The following is a 14,247-nucleotide window of genomic DNA, read 5'->3' on the forward strand; positions in this document are numbered from 1 at the left end:
TGCTTAAGATGAATGGGTTCCAAACTGCCCCATTTGCCACTTAACGACCTCCTTTCCCTCCACCCGCAGCTGCATTTGGGGAATGGAGCCAGAAGAAATATTTCCCCTTGCTTAGTGGTTCTCCTCTTCCTTTTCCTCTGGTAAGTTCTGGAAGGATTCTTATGCAATCAAAGAGCATGAAAAATGACTTGCAAGAGGAAAATAGACAAGTCAAAATAAAAGCAAACAAAACAAATGTGAAGGGGGTGCATGGGTCCTCCAAAACAGTGCGACTGTCATTCTGTGTGGAGAAATCACGGTCAAGTCGAAGATCTTCAATTGGTCTGTCAGCTACAAAGTTCAAAGCAAATGTGCATCCAGCCTTCCTGTGTTTCTGTGGGCTTTGCTCCGTGCTTTCACTGGCTTTATCTCAAGCCTATCTGGCAATTATTTTTGGCTCATTCAATAAACAGCTTTCAGTCAATTTCTTCTGTTTTGAATGCTTAAAGTAGGGCTCATCCTCATGTACTATAGTATTCAGAATATTATTGGAATTATTATTCTGATCAGAATTATTATTCTGATCAGACTCGGTCAATTAAAAATTGGCCAGCTATTAGATGGAGTGTGATGTTGGATGGGGGCTGCGGCATTCTAGAGGGGTCAACACAGGCCTTGCTTTTGAGGGTCTCACAGTGCCAGGAGGGTGTAATAGACAGAATCATGGTCCCCACAAGGAGGCTGCACATCCTAATTCCCGGAAACCATGACTATGTTGCTTTACACAGCATCAGGTACTGATAGGTAAAGGGTCCTGATGTGGGGACAGTTTTTTGAAATATTTGGGTGGGTCCAGTGTCCTCCAAAGGGTCCTTCTAAGGAAACAGGGAGATGGGAAAGCCAGAGAAGGAGCTGAGACAACAGAAGCAGAGGTCCAAGGGAGGGAGGTGCGGAGGTGGTGTGCTTCTGGCACTGAGGGTTGGGGAGGGGGCCGTGGGTGAAGGAGGGCAGGCAACCCCCAGGAGCCGGAGAATGCAAGGACACAGATGCCCCCTTGCAGCATGTGGAAGGAACACAATTCTGCCATCACCTTGGTTTCAGCCCAGAAGACCCACTTTGGACTCCTCCAGGACCGTAAGGGCATAACCTGCATTGTTTTAAGTCATGACGTTTGTGGTAGTTTGCAACAGCAGCCATAAGAAACCATATAGAGGAAGAGGGGCATAGAGAGGATGTGGAACGAGCCTGAGTGCCCCACATGCCTGCCCCGAGCCTGAGTGCACCTGCCCCGGGCCCAGGTGCAGCAACCTATCCCCAGCTACCTGTCCCCAGCTACCAGCAGGGGCCTCTGACCTTGGCTTCCAAGTGCAGTGCAGACAGCCTCAGCCAGGGTTCTCCTCACCCCCACTGCTTACCACCAATCCTTAAAGACTCTGGACACATGAAATATTGTGTAAATTCTAGGACAGTATTTTTCAGATGTGGGATCTGAGAAGCGACTCCTCAGTAGGGAACCCACTTAGAGTTCTTCACCGAGGTAAGCAGATAGGCCACACACAGCACCCATGAACAGGAAACTGGGCTAAGGATAAAAAGATTTGTTAACAAGAAATACTTTCCAACAATATTCTGAATACTATAGTACATGAGGATGAGCCCTACATCAAGCATTCAAAACAGAAGAAATTGACTGAAAGCCATTCACTGAATGAGCCAAAAATAATCGTCCAATAGGCTTGGGATAAAGCCTGTGAAAGCATGGAGCAAAGCCCGCAGAAAACACGGGAAGCCTGGATGCACATTTGCTTTCAACTTTGTAGCTAACAGACCAGTTGAAGTTCGTCCTCCCTGTCCTGCACCCTACTTAGAAAGAGACCAAAAAGGAGGTAAAATCCTGTCCCCCAAGGTCAGAGGAGTAGAGACTCCCAGTGGCTCAGAGCATAACCGTCGTTCAGCCAGATTCTTTACTTGGCAAAGAGATACAAGACTTGATTTACTTTGGCGTTTGTGATGGGGACTGTGGCCACAGGAAAGAGGACCAGGGATTGTTGGGTTGAACTCTACACATCATTTATCCAACAAGTTCTGAGCACCAGTGCACCAGGTGCTATGCCAGGTAATGAGATACAATGGTGCAAGAAGCAGTTCTGGGCCGTCCAGGACTCCACCATATGGAGTAGAGGGGAAGGAAGTGAAGCACCCACAAAGGTGTAAGTAATTACTTATAACAGAAAGTGTGGCAGAATAACTTGAGACTCCATGGGACATACTTAGTGAGCAACTGGTGGTCTTGTCTTGCTCAGCAGACTGCTTGGCTGGAATGTGCAAGTTGACAAAGCTTTGAGGATATCTTGGGGAGAAAATGGTTGCTTCTGCTTAAGAGGAGATTTGGAGGGTTAGAGAGGGAAAAAATAGGAATTAAACAGCTGCCCTAGGGAAAAGTATCTTGGAGAAAGAACAGAAACATTTTTAAAGGGATTTTAGAAATTCATGTGGTTTGCAATATAATATCCTTCTCCATCTTTTCAGACATATTCATAAAATTGACATTACTTTTCCATGCTTCTGGAGTTGGTAGAGGGAGTTTTGAGTTGCAAGGATATGCTAAGTCTATCAGTTAAGATTCTGCTTAGCCTATGTATAACAGAACTATCCAAAATAATAGTAGCTTAGATGACATGTGTATTCCTCTCTCATGTAAAGGCAGTCCAAGGCTGATACGGCAGGTCCATGATAAGATCCAGGCTCCTTCCAGTTTTCTGCTTCACTATCTAAGCAGTGGCTTCCATACTTAAGGAAACCTCTTTATCCATCATGGCTGCTGGAGCTTCAGTCATCACATCTGCCTTCCAGGCAGCTAGAAAGAAGGAGGAAGGGTGGCTGGACATGGTGGCTCATGCCTGTAATTCCAGCACTTTGGGAGGACGAGGCGGGCAGATCACCTGAGGTCAGGAGTTCGAGACCAGTCTGATCAACATGGAGAAACCCCACCTCTACTAAAAATACAAAATTAGCTGGGTGTGGTGGTGCATGCCTGTAATCCCAGCTACTCGGGAGGCTGGGTCAGGAGAATCGCTTGAACCCGGAAGGCAGAGGTTGCAATGAGCCGAGATCGCGCCATTGCACTCCAGCCTGGGCAACAAGAGTGAAACTCTGTCTCAAAAAATAATAATAATAATAATAATAATAATAAATAAATAATAAATAAATAGAAAAGAGAAGAAAGAAGGGGGAAGGGCAAAAAGGATATACCAATTCTCTCAATAAAATAAGGTTTCTGATATTAAGGAAGAAGAGAATGGCCACTGAAGTCCAACTGAACAGTCTCTGCTTCACTTAGTCCAACCTATAAATGGGAGTGGAGTAAAAACAAGAGGGGCAGCCCAAAAATCCCCATGTGAGTTACAAATGTGACAAAGCTTCAGTGACAAGATACATAAACGCAGTTGGAGCTGACTCGGATTGCATGGGCTCTGAGAGGCTTCCTAGAGGAAAGTATGCGGTATTTGAACTGAGCCTTGAGGCGTGTATGAGAGTCCACCAGGTGAAAGGGGAATGGCATTGCAGTAGAGAAACAACCAAAGAACAGAAGCCGAGTGGCACTTTTCAAACTCTCACACCCTGGGCTCTTCTTATTCCATTTCTGTCCTGGCTGGGTTTCCTGCAGGGGAAGCCTGCAGCCCAGCCCTCTGCAAGTGGCTCTCGGAAGTCACCAGCAGCCTGCTTACCTCCAAAGCCCGAGACCAAGCCCCAGGCCTCGCCCGCACTGCAGAGCCTCTGCAGGATTAAGCCTGCACGCCACCCTCTGGCTCTCCTCCCATCTCCATTGCTGCTGCCTCTCCTTCTGAAGAGGGAATAACACTGTTTACAACAGCACCCCCAGCCACATCTGGAAACCTGTCCCCAAACGGCCAGCATGGAGGATTTGAATCAGCCTGCTCTGTGAACCCGCGGACCTGGGCTGCCAAAGTCTTCTCACTTCCAAAGATGTGCCTCTATGTGTGTATGAACTTCACAGGACCAAGTTCTTTTCAAGAAACACTCTAGTTCAAGAAAATAAATCTAAGTGTGTGTGTAAATGAGGCCATGGATATGCTGGTTAGCTTGATTTAATCATGCCACATTGTATACATATTTCAAAACATCACATTGTATACATGTATCAAAACCATGTATCAAAACATTACATTGTATACATGTATCAAAACATGAATATAACATAATGTATACAATTATGATTTGTCAATCAGAAATTTTATATATATATATATATATATTTTTGAGATAGGGTCCCACTATATCACCCAGGGTATAATGGTGCAGTGGCATGATCATGGCTCTCTGCAGCCTCAACCTCCCAGGCTCAAGTGATCTTCCCACCTCCACCTCGGGAGTAGCTGGGACTACAGGCACGCACCACCATGCCTGGCTAATGTTTTGCATTTTCTTTTGGTAGAAACAGGGTTTTAACATGTTGCTCAGGCTGGTGTCAAACTCCTGGGCTCAAGCAATCTGCCTACCTCAGTCTCCCAAAGTGCTGGCATTACAGGTGTGAGCCACTGAACCCAGACAGAAATTTTAAAAATTAATTAAAAATAATAAATCAATTCATAGAGATGATGAGGAACTACATTCCTGAGACTAGAAGAAAGAACACAGGCCTATCAGTAAAAACTTATTCCTATTTCTTGGCTCTTTGCACATATTACTTAAGGTGTCCGGCCAAGACTTTGCACCATTTTTCTTTCCGTGCTCTTTCTCCTGTTGATTGATTTCAATGTTTTATGTATTCTGCATAGAATCTATTATCATAGCCCTGTGTGGTGGCTCATGCCTGTAATCCCAGCACTTTAGGAGGCTGAGGTGGGTGGATCACCAAGTCGAGAGATTGAGACTATCCTGGCCAACATGGTGAAACCCTGTCTCTACTAAAAATACAAAAATTAGCTGGGTATGGTGACACGCGCCTGTAGTCCAAGCTACTTGGGAGGCTGAGGCAGGAGAATCGCTTGAACCCAGGAGGCAGAGGTTGCAGTGAGCCGAGGTCATGCCATTGCACTCCAGCCTGGCAGCAGAGCAAGACTCTGTCTCAAAAACAAAAACAAAACAAATCTATTATCATATCCATGTATTGCAAACACTTTCTTCTACTCTGTGGCTTGCCAAATCACTCTTACTGGTCATTTTTGAACATATACGTGGTTGATTTTAATATAGCTCAATTTATCAAACGTTTCCTTTATGATTAGTATACTTAATGTCCTATTTAATATACCTTTTAGTACTCAATACAGGTATCGACCTACAAAAACAAAAACCAGTCATCTTCAGAAGAAACCTGTGCAATAACATTTGTCTGTCCATAGCTGAGGGATGGAGAAGTATTAGCATCTCTCTTCTCCAATCAGCACATTTTTTTATTGTAGTAAAATACATATAACATAAAATTTACCTTTTAAATCATTTTAAAGTGTACAATTCCATGGTATTAAGTACATTCACAATCTTGGACAATCATTACCACTACCTAGTTCCAGAACTTTCTCATCACCCCAAAAGGAACCCACAAACCATTCCCTTTCAACTTCCATCTCCTCCCTCCCATTGGCAACCATGGATCCACTTTCCCTTGCTCTGGATTTGCAGACTCTGGCTATTACATATAAATGGGATCATAGGACACATAGCTGTTTGTGCCTGAGCTTCTTCCACTCTGCATTGTGTGATCAAGGTTCATCCGCATTGTGACCTGTGTCAGCGCCGCACTCTTTTTTATGGCTAGATGACACACCATTGTGTGGAGAGATGGCATTTTGTTTATTCAGCTGCTGATGGGCCTTTGTGTTTTTTCCCCCTCATGGCAATTGTGAATGATGATACTATGAACATTGGCTTACAAATGTTTGTTTGAACATCTATTTTCAATTCTTTTCAGTATATACCTAAAAGTAGAATTGCTGGGCAGTATGGCAATTCTGTTTTTAACTTTGAGGAACTGCCAAACCATTTTCCACAGCACCTGCACCATTTAACATTTCTACCAGCAGCATATGAGGATTCTAATTTCTCCACATCCTCACCAATACTTGTTATTTTCTGGTTGTTTATTATTGTTATGACCATCCTAGTGGGTATGACGTGATAACTCATGATTGAATGATTGATTGATTGATTGATTGATTTTAGATAGTCTTGCTCTGTTGTCCAGGCTGGAGTGCAGTGGTATGATCTCAGCTCACTGCAACCTCCACCTCCCAGGTTCAAGCGATTCTCATGCCTCAGCCTCCCAAGTAGCTTGGATTACAGGTGTGTGCCACCACACCCGGCTATTTTTTTGTATTTTTAGTAGATGTGGAATCTCACCATGTTTTCCAGGCTGGTCTCGAACTCCTGAGCTCGGGTGATCCACCCACCTCAGCCTCCCAATGTGCTAGGATGACAGGCATGAGCCACCACACCCAGCTCTCATGGTTTTGATGTGCATTTCCCTGATGACTAATGTGAGCATCTTTTGGTGTGCTGTTTGGCATTCATATGCCCAACACTGGCTATGCCAATGAGGATTAGGTGTAGGTCCTAGGTGGCTTATCTAATCAGCAATTTAAAAAAGTTGTTATTTCATCATTTTCTGAGGTCAACTAGAGGAATATGAATTTAATCTATACCACTTGTATTCTTTTTCTATTTTTTTCTAAAAAATATGAAGTTTTCCTCTCATTTTGAGAACTTTTTCTCAAATCAAATCAAATACATATCTGTCATCACCATGGAGGAAAGGTAAGAAAATGACTTCCATTGAGAAACAATTTTGCAACCACCCTGGACTTTTTTTATTGACTAAACATTTTGTCTCTTTTCCAGGAAAGGAATGGCAAGGTTTGCTTCTATCTGCATGTTTGGCAGCCTATTTCTGTGTGGTACCCTTAGTCCCCAAGAATAAGCCATCAGAAGACCTGCATAGCTACAATCAGCATTCATGGCATTGGTCACTCCTCATTCTAAAAATGCCAGCGTTGTTTTCTCTCCTGCTGCCTCACACCAGGCACACTCTCCATTTCTCAAGGCAGGTAATAAATACACAATTATGGCTTAAATATAATTGAGCAAATCAAGAAAATGAATATGTTGCCTAGGTTTACAACTCGAAGACATCTATTCATGCTGGAAGAGGAGAGAAAAAAATGAAAAACAACAACAACACAGAGATTACAGGCATGTGCCTAAATCGAATTTAACAATCCCTCCCTCACCACCACCTACTTGGGAGTGGTATAAATAGGTCATTGTCTTTTGCTGTCTAGGACTGCTTGATTTTTCTTTGAACCATAGAGATGAAGTATCAATAACGAGACCGTTCTTGCACCATATAGACCAAGAACCTTCTCATTTGGAATCAAATATCATCTGGCAACTCCCTGTTAGAACCCAGTGCCTTACATGTGAAGCCCAATCCTCATGATGAGATCACATGCAGGTGCTCAGGCAACGCTCCCAGGTGAGCTAAACTAAGTCATCTCAGGCCAGGGAGCAGCCCTGGCAGGGAAGAAGCCATCTTGGAAGTGGATCCTCCTGTCTCATCTGTTCTAGACTCAGATATAGAAGTAGGGCTTCCCCACTGCAGGCTTTCCAAACTCTGACTCCAGAATCCGTGAGCATAATAAAAAACGGTTGCTTTTATGTCACTAACTTTGGGTGATTTTTTTACAAAGCAGTAGCAACTATGACAAACTGACACATTTATAATATTATGTCTTCAAATACACAGACATTGCAGGTCTTTGCACTAACCTAAGTCTCCTTTCTATCCTTCTTTTATTTTTATTTTTAATTGTTTTCGAGACAGAGTTTCACTCTTGTTGCCCAGGCTGGGGTGCAATGGCACAATCTCGGCTCATTGCAATCTCTGCCTCCCAGGTTCAAGCAATTCTCCTGCCTCAGCCTCCTGAGTAGTTGGATTTCAAGTACCCGCCACCACGCCTGGCTAATTTTTTGTATTTTTATTACAGACGGAGTTTCACCGTGTTGGCCAGGCTGGTCTCCGCCCGCCTCAGCCTCCCAAAATGCTGGGATTACAGGTGTGAGCTACCTGGCTCCTTTCTATCCTTTTTTAAAATTGTGTAATTTTCTGCATAAAGGATATACACATCTTATGTTAAATTTATTGCTACTTTATTTTGTTCTTGTTGTTACTGTCATAAATGGCAACTCTTTCAATTAGCAAAACTGCTACATTTAATACAATTAATTGGTTCTTTTTGTTTTTTAATTTGCGGTTTTGTTTTAAGTGTATCCATCCTAATTGAAACTATGTACTCTTTGACCAGTATCTCCCCATACCCCCAGCCCTCATAACCACCACTTTATTCTCTGCTTCTCAGAGTTTGACTTCTTTAGATTCCACATGAAAGCGAGGTTGTGCAGTATTTGTCTTTCTGTGTCTGGCTTATTTCACTTAGTGTAATGTCTTCCAGGTTCATCCAGTGAGTTTTCTGAAAACAAATTCTTTTTGTTTTCTACTTAGACAATCATATGATCCAAAAAATAATGACAGTTTTCTTTCTTTCTTCTGGTACTTAAACTTTGATTTCTTTTTCTTATGTTGCTGCATTGGCTAGGACTTTCATCCAGGGTGGTGAGGATTTCTCCCCACTGTGGCATTTTTGTTTTCTATTTGCTTTGCTTCGTATTTGGCTCCTTTCTTCATCATTTCCTTTTTTAAAATTGAATTTATCAAGGTTTCTTTAGTTTTCCTCTTTCTCTCTTTGTTAGACAGTTACAGTTTCGATTTCTATTTTAACACACATACCTAATCTTAAAACCTCTAAATGTTAACCCCATACTTACCTGCCCCTATGGGCAGGCTCAACATTCCAGAATATTCTGTCCAGATAGCTCTGGATCAAACTGCTCTGGATGAAAAGACATCAGGAATAGCAGCCTTTTCCAGTTCGGAGGTTCTGGTTTCTGGGGTTTCTTCCCAAGCTGTCATGCTAAAAAAAAGGCTTAAGACAATTTAGCATATATTAATTATTGTATGTGATTCATTATTCAACACTGATTCCACCCAGGATTATTGATAAGGTGTACGTCACAGCTGTTTCTCTCTTTCCTACTCAATGGTCACAACACCTGCCTACACCTGGGTGGCAGGTATTGGCGCCTAGTGAGTCGCCGCCAGATTCCCAGCTTCAAATGGCATCTAGCAAGCAGCCCACGACCCATCTTCCAATTTTCCACTATAATACTGGGGAGTATGAGCACTCCTATTGCCAATCTCCTTAGCTAAACTTAAATAAACACAACTCACATTTCCCTAAAATGGCATCCAAGTGGTCAGAACCATTTGCATATTTCTTGATGAAACAGAAGACATACAAGCCATGAAAAGGATGGAATTTTAATTTTGATAATGGGTGACAGCTTGGCTTCTCTCCCAGTGTGGTCTAGTTTACTTAGATTTTCCTAGCTAAGCTAAAAGTCTTTCCCTCCCTTTGGAGAATAGGTCTCCCTTGAATACTCTGGAATTCATTTCCTCTCACTCAAAATTAAAGCTAATGAAAATTTCTATTATTTTCTTAAAAAAAGAAAAAAAACCTCACTCCCTCAGAATGTCTTCACTCCACATTCCCTCCTACTTCCCACATCATTTTTTATTATCTTAGTTCCATTCTTGTTTCCCTAAATCAGTCATTTTTAAGAGCTAAAACTTATCTAGGTTTCCTACCTTATGCTATTGACTTCTTTTCTTCCTGTGTGCCTCTCACTCACTGCTCCCAGAAACCAATCCCATTCTTGGATATACCCGTTGGTCATTCTTTCACAGAGGGCATGGCCTGGCAAACATCTTAGACTGCAAATGTCTTTATTTCACCCCCACTCTTGAAGGATAAGCTAGCTGAGTACACAATTCGAGGATGAGAGCTATTTTGTCTCATTAAAAAAAAAAAGTTATTTGCTGGTGTTTAATATAGGTTGAGCATCTTTAAGCCAAGAATCTGAAATGCTCCAAAACCTGAAACTTATGTGTGCAGACATGACGCTCAAAGAAACCCTCACTGGAGGATTTTGGCTTTTTTTTTTTTTGAGACGGAGTCTCGCTCTGTCGCCCAGACTGGAGTGCAGTGGCGTGATCTCGGCTCACTATAAGCTCTGCCTCCCGGGTTCACGCCATTCTCCTGCCTCAGCGTCCTGAGTAGCTGGGACCACAGGTGCCCACCACCACCTCTGCTCAATGCGTAAGTATAATGCAAATATTCCAAAATCCAAAAAAAGTCAGGATCTGAAACCATTCTGGTGCCAAGCACTGTGGGTAAGGGATACTCAGCCTGTATTGTCGATGAGAAATCTGGTATTACTCTAATTGTCATTCCGTGGTAAGAGAGGTGCTATTTTTCTCTGAAGTTTATCTTTGATATTTAATAGTTATGATGAGTCTAAGCGTGAGGTTGCTTCTGTTTTTCCTGATTCGGACCTCACATGCTTTTCAACATGAAGACTTAAGTCTTTCTTAAATTTTAAAACATGGCTAGGCATGGTGTCTGAAGCCTGTAATCCCAGCACTTTGAGAGGCCTAAGGCCAGGAGTTCCAGATCAGCCTGGCCAACATGGCAAAACCCCGTCTCTGCTTAAAAAAAAAAAAAAAAAAAAAAAAAAAATTAGCTGGGCTTGGTGGGGGGCGGGGCGGGGGGGCCTGTAACCCAGCTACTTGTGAGGCTGAGGCAGGAGAATTGCTTGAACTAGAGAGGCGGAGGTTGCAGTGAGCTGAGATTGCACTGCTGCACTCCAGCCTGGGCGACAGAACGAGACTCTGACTCAAAAAAATAAAAAAATAAAATTCTAAAAATTTTTAGCCTTTATTTTTTCACATACTTTTGTCTTTCCCATTCTCTGCATGCCTTCCCTCTGAAGGAAGTTCTGTGGGTTCGATTATGTCTAAGCCAGTTTACATTTCCTCTGGGCATGTGTTGGAAGTTTTCCTTTCGTGTCCCATGCTGTTCTGTGTCCCTCCTGCGGTTCCCTCTGCCGCGTCCTGTCCCATGTTCCTGGTAGCTTCTGCAGACCTCCCTTCCCACTCGCACATGCTTTCAGTCACGGCTGGTTTACTGTGCAGTGCATCAGTTGAGTTTTCATGATCACAGCTGCATTTCTTAATAGAATTCCTACTCGTTCCTTTTTAATTTTGCCTGTACTTTTTTCATCCCCTCTCCTGAGACTTCAAGCACAGTTTTGTTGACATCTCTTCCAGATTCTTCCAGGGTGTGCTTTATTCTCATTGCTACATCCAGCCACTGGCACCAGGCAGTTTGTTCCCCACGTGATGTGTAATACTTGGCTTCAGTATGAGCTAGTTCCATATGTAGACATGCACCTGCCCTGGGGCGTGGGACATCCGCAGAGCCCCCAGGTTTCCTCATCTCTGGGCCAGTTTCCTGTGTTCTTTTCTCAGCTTATAGGCAGTGTGAATTCAGAGCCCGCACCTTCAACTGGCCCAGGATTCTGCCAATGCTTTTTCCACGCCTGGCGTGGAGGGGATGCCTCTGAGCTGTGTCCCCCGTCAGATGGGTGGATTTTTCTAACTCCCAGATCACAGTTGGGGCGATCCTCCTGGCTCCCTCATGAATGACAAATCCCAGCTCTGTGTGGAGTGTGGGGCATGAGGCAGGGGACAGAGGACAGCTGTGGGCTCAACTCCTTCCTCCAGGCAGGTGGAGGTGGAGCTCTGAGCGCTTCACAGTCCACTGAGTTCCCATCTTGGTTCTCAGCTGTGGCTTGGAGTTGCCTTCATTCTGGTGCTAGAGAATTTCAAGCGAGGATCTGAATTTCCAAATGTTTTGTTACTTTATGGAGCATATTTATGTGTTTGGAGCAGGGCCACTCTGTGAGCGGTTGATCTCCCTATCAGCTCAGTTCACCATGGGGGTTATGGGGGCAGAATTGGAATTCTCAATTCATAATATAACCAAGTTGAGCTTGAAAGAATAACCCAAGGACGTTATGTCCTGGTGCTAGCAGTGGGCGCATCGAGTCTGAGAGCTGTTGCATTTCCCTGGACCGTGGAAGGGGTAATCTCTGCCTCTCCTTCCATTTTTAGGATCCAGCCTTGTGCCTAGCCCCTCCTGGGTGCCCGCACAGCAGACAGCTGCCCCTTGCTCATGCTTTACAGACATTGTCTCTAATTCTCATAACTTTTTGAAGTAGATATGTTATGGCTTTTGTTCCTTTTTAAAATTTACCATTTTGTGCTAAAATACATTTGAAATAAAATATACCATTGTAACCATTTTTAAGTGTACATTTCAGGAAGGAATACATTCATGCCATTGTGCAACCCTCACCACCGCCCATCTCCAGAACTCTCTTCATCCTGCAAAACCGAAACTCGGCCCCGGGTGCCCATCCCCCTCCCCGCCCTGGCATCCACCCTCTACTTTCTGTCTCTCTGATCTTGACTGGAAGTAGGTATGTACTTAGTCCGCATTTTAAAGTGCAGAGCCTGGGACCCAGTGAGACGAAGTCATGTGCCTGTGGTCACTTGATAGAAAATGGCAAAGCCGGGCATCTCACCCGAGGTCTGTGTCCACAGCCCCTGCCTTGGTGGCCACTATACTGTGGCTTCTTTCAAGTGAGTGCTGAGGAGGAAAGGGGATTACGCTGCACAACCTCAGTGGTGAGATGAGATGAACGGGTGGAAACTAAACGTAAGGAATGTAAGGGATGGGTGAAAAGATGCCAGGGAGCCTCCTGGAAGGGCAGCAAGTTCCCAGACATTCGAAGAATCAAGGTCCTGAAAGGATGACCCAGCAGGGACAGGGCAGAGGGGACCCTGCCACAGCTGAGCGATGGCCTAGATGCTCGTTCTGGGTGCTGTCCCTTCCGGGACTCTAGCGAAACTGTTTTCCTCTCTATTCAGAGTCTGCCATTCATTGGACTATAATGCCCCATTTCATCTGATTGATGACCCAAATAGCTTCAAGTAGCTCTCCGCGGGTGGCCAGCCGCCCTGGAGGGTGTCCAGTTACAGGAGCTGAGCACACTGGACGCCTTTTCTCTTCCACAGTGGGCAATGCACGGTGGGTCCCCCCTCGTCAGGATTAATGAGAGCTTTGGTTGCAGGGCCCCCCCCACCCCCCGCCTGTTGCCACGTGACAGTCTCACAAGCTCACCCGGGAGGAGAGGAGAGAAGCCCATCAGGTCACTGAAGTGGGCAGTAGAACCCAGGAGAGGAAGAAAGAAAGGAGAGAGGGGGAAGTGGATGCAGAGACAGAGCCATTGAAAGTGTTTTCCAACAATGGACTTGGATAGGCTTCCCCTGCCCCTGCAGCAGGGAGCTCGCTGTGCCTGCGCCGCTGCAGTACTGACGAATTCATCCCTGTCCAAGGAGAGTGAAGTGAAGGTCCGTGAGGCGAGACCTGCTGGCACTCAGGGTGCGTGGGGCCTGGACCCGTGTCCAAGTGCTCCCTCCTTACTGAGGAGCTGGGTTGCCAGGTGCAGCGGCAGTTTCTCTAAGCCGCGTTCAGAGCTGAGTTACTGGGTTCTGTGTGAGAAGGGAGCCCACGCCTGAGCCTGTGGGACAGGTCTCGGCTGGAGCAGGTGGTCTGTGCCCCTCCTCACCCCATCTGTCCTGGCTTGCTCTCACCTCAGCTTCCTGGCCTTCCCAGGAAGTCCTTAGGGTCTCATCCTCACCCTAAAGCAGGCCCCTCCACTTGAGGCGCCTTCACACTGAGATGCCCGCTGATCTTCCCAGGGCCCTCATCTCCGTGGCTCTAAGCTGTTCACCTTCACCCTGGACCCCCAGGAGGTCAGTGGATGAAGGACAAAGAGCAACAACTCTGCTGCCAGCACCAAAAAGCCCTCTGCTGACTCCCTCAAGTCCTCTTTTGCAGATACCTACAAAGGTCCTTGAAAGAAAAAAGAACTAGAATTATGAACAAATCTCTGATGTGGTGGCTGCTTTCATTCTAGTCCCATCGCCCCTGAAGACAGTTGGGAAGGACCTGCTTTTCCCCTGTAGCCCTGGGGGACACCTGCCCTAACAGCCCTGGTCCTCAGCTCCCAGCTGGGATGGCTGGAAGTGGTGTGGCTCCAGGCCATCCTCTCTCTGCACAGGCATGGGTTTTCAAACACAACCCTGGTGCCATGCGTGCAAAGGGAAGGCGATCTGCCATCCTGTGGTTTTTGTCTTAGGAAGGTCCTCCCCACTAGAGTGAGCATAAGGATTCAAGGATTAACAGGGGGAAGAGGATATGAAGCCCCGATAGGGCGGTTTCA

At 45.2% G+C, this 14,247-nt stretch overlaps 1 long non-coding RNA gene across 1 annotated transcript; it reads left to right on the forward strand.

Annotated features, from left to right (window-relative positions):
* Positions 1 to 10,130: 10,130 nt before the first annotated feature.
* Positions 10,131 to 13,911, forward strand: LOC109023980 (uncharacterized). Its single transcript, XR_002003454.2, has 2 exons — positions 10,131 to 10,214; positions 12,280 to 13,911. It is a non-coding gene; the product is annotated as an uncharacterized lncRNA (long non-coding RNA).
* Positions 13,912 to 14,247: the final 336 nt, after the last annotated feature.

The sequence above is a fragment of the Gorilla gorilla genome, chromosome 17 (assembly GCF_029281585.2).
Source record: "Gorilla gorilla gorilla isolate KB3781 chromosome 17, NHGRI_mGorGor1-v2.1_pri, whole genome shotgun sequence".
In the NCBI taxonomy this organism is placed as follows: domain Eukaryota; kingdom Metazoa; phylum Chordata; class Mammalia; order Primates; family Hominidae; genus Gorilla; species Gorilla gorilla.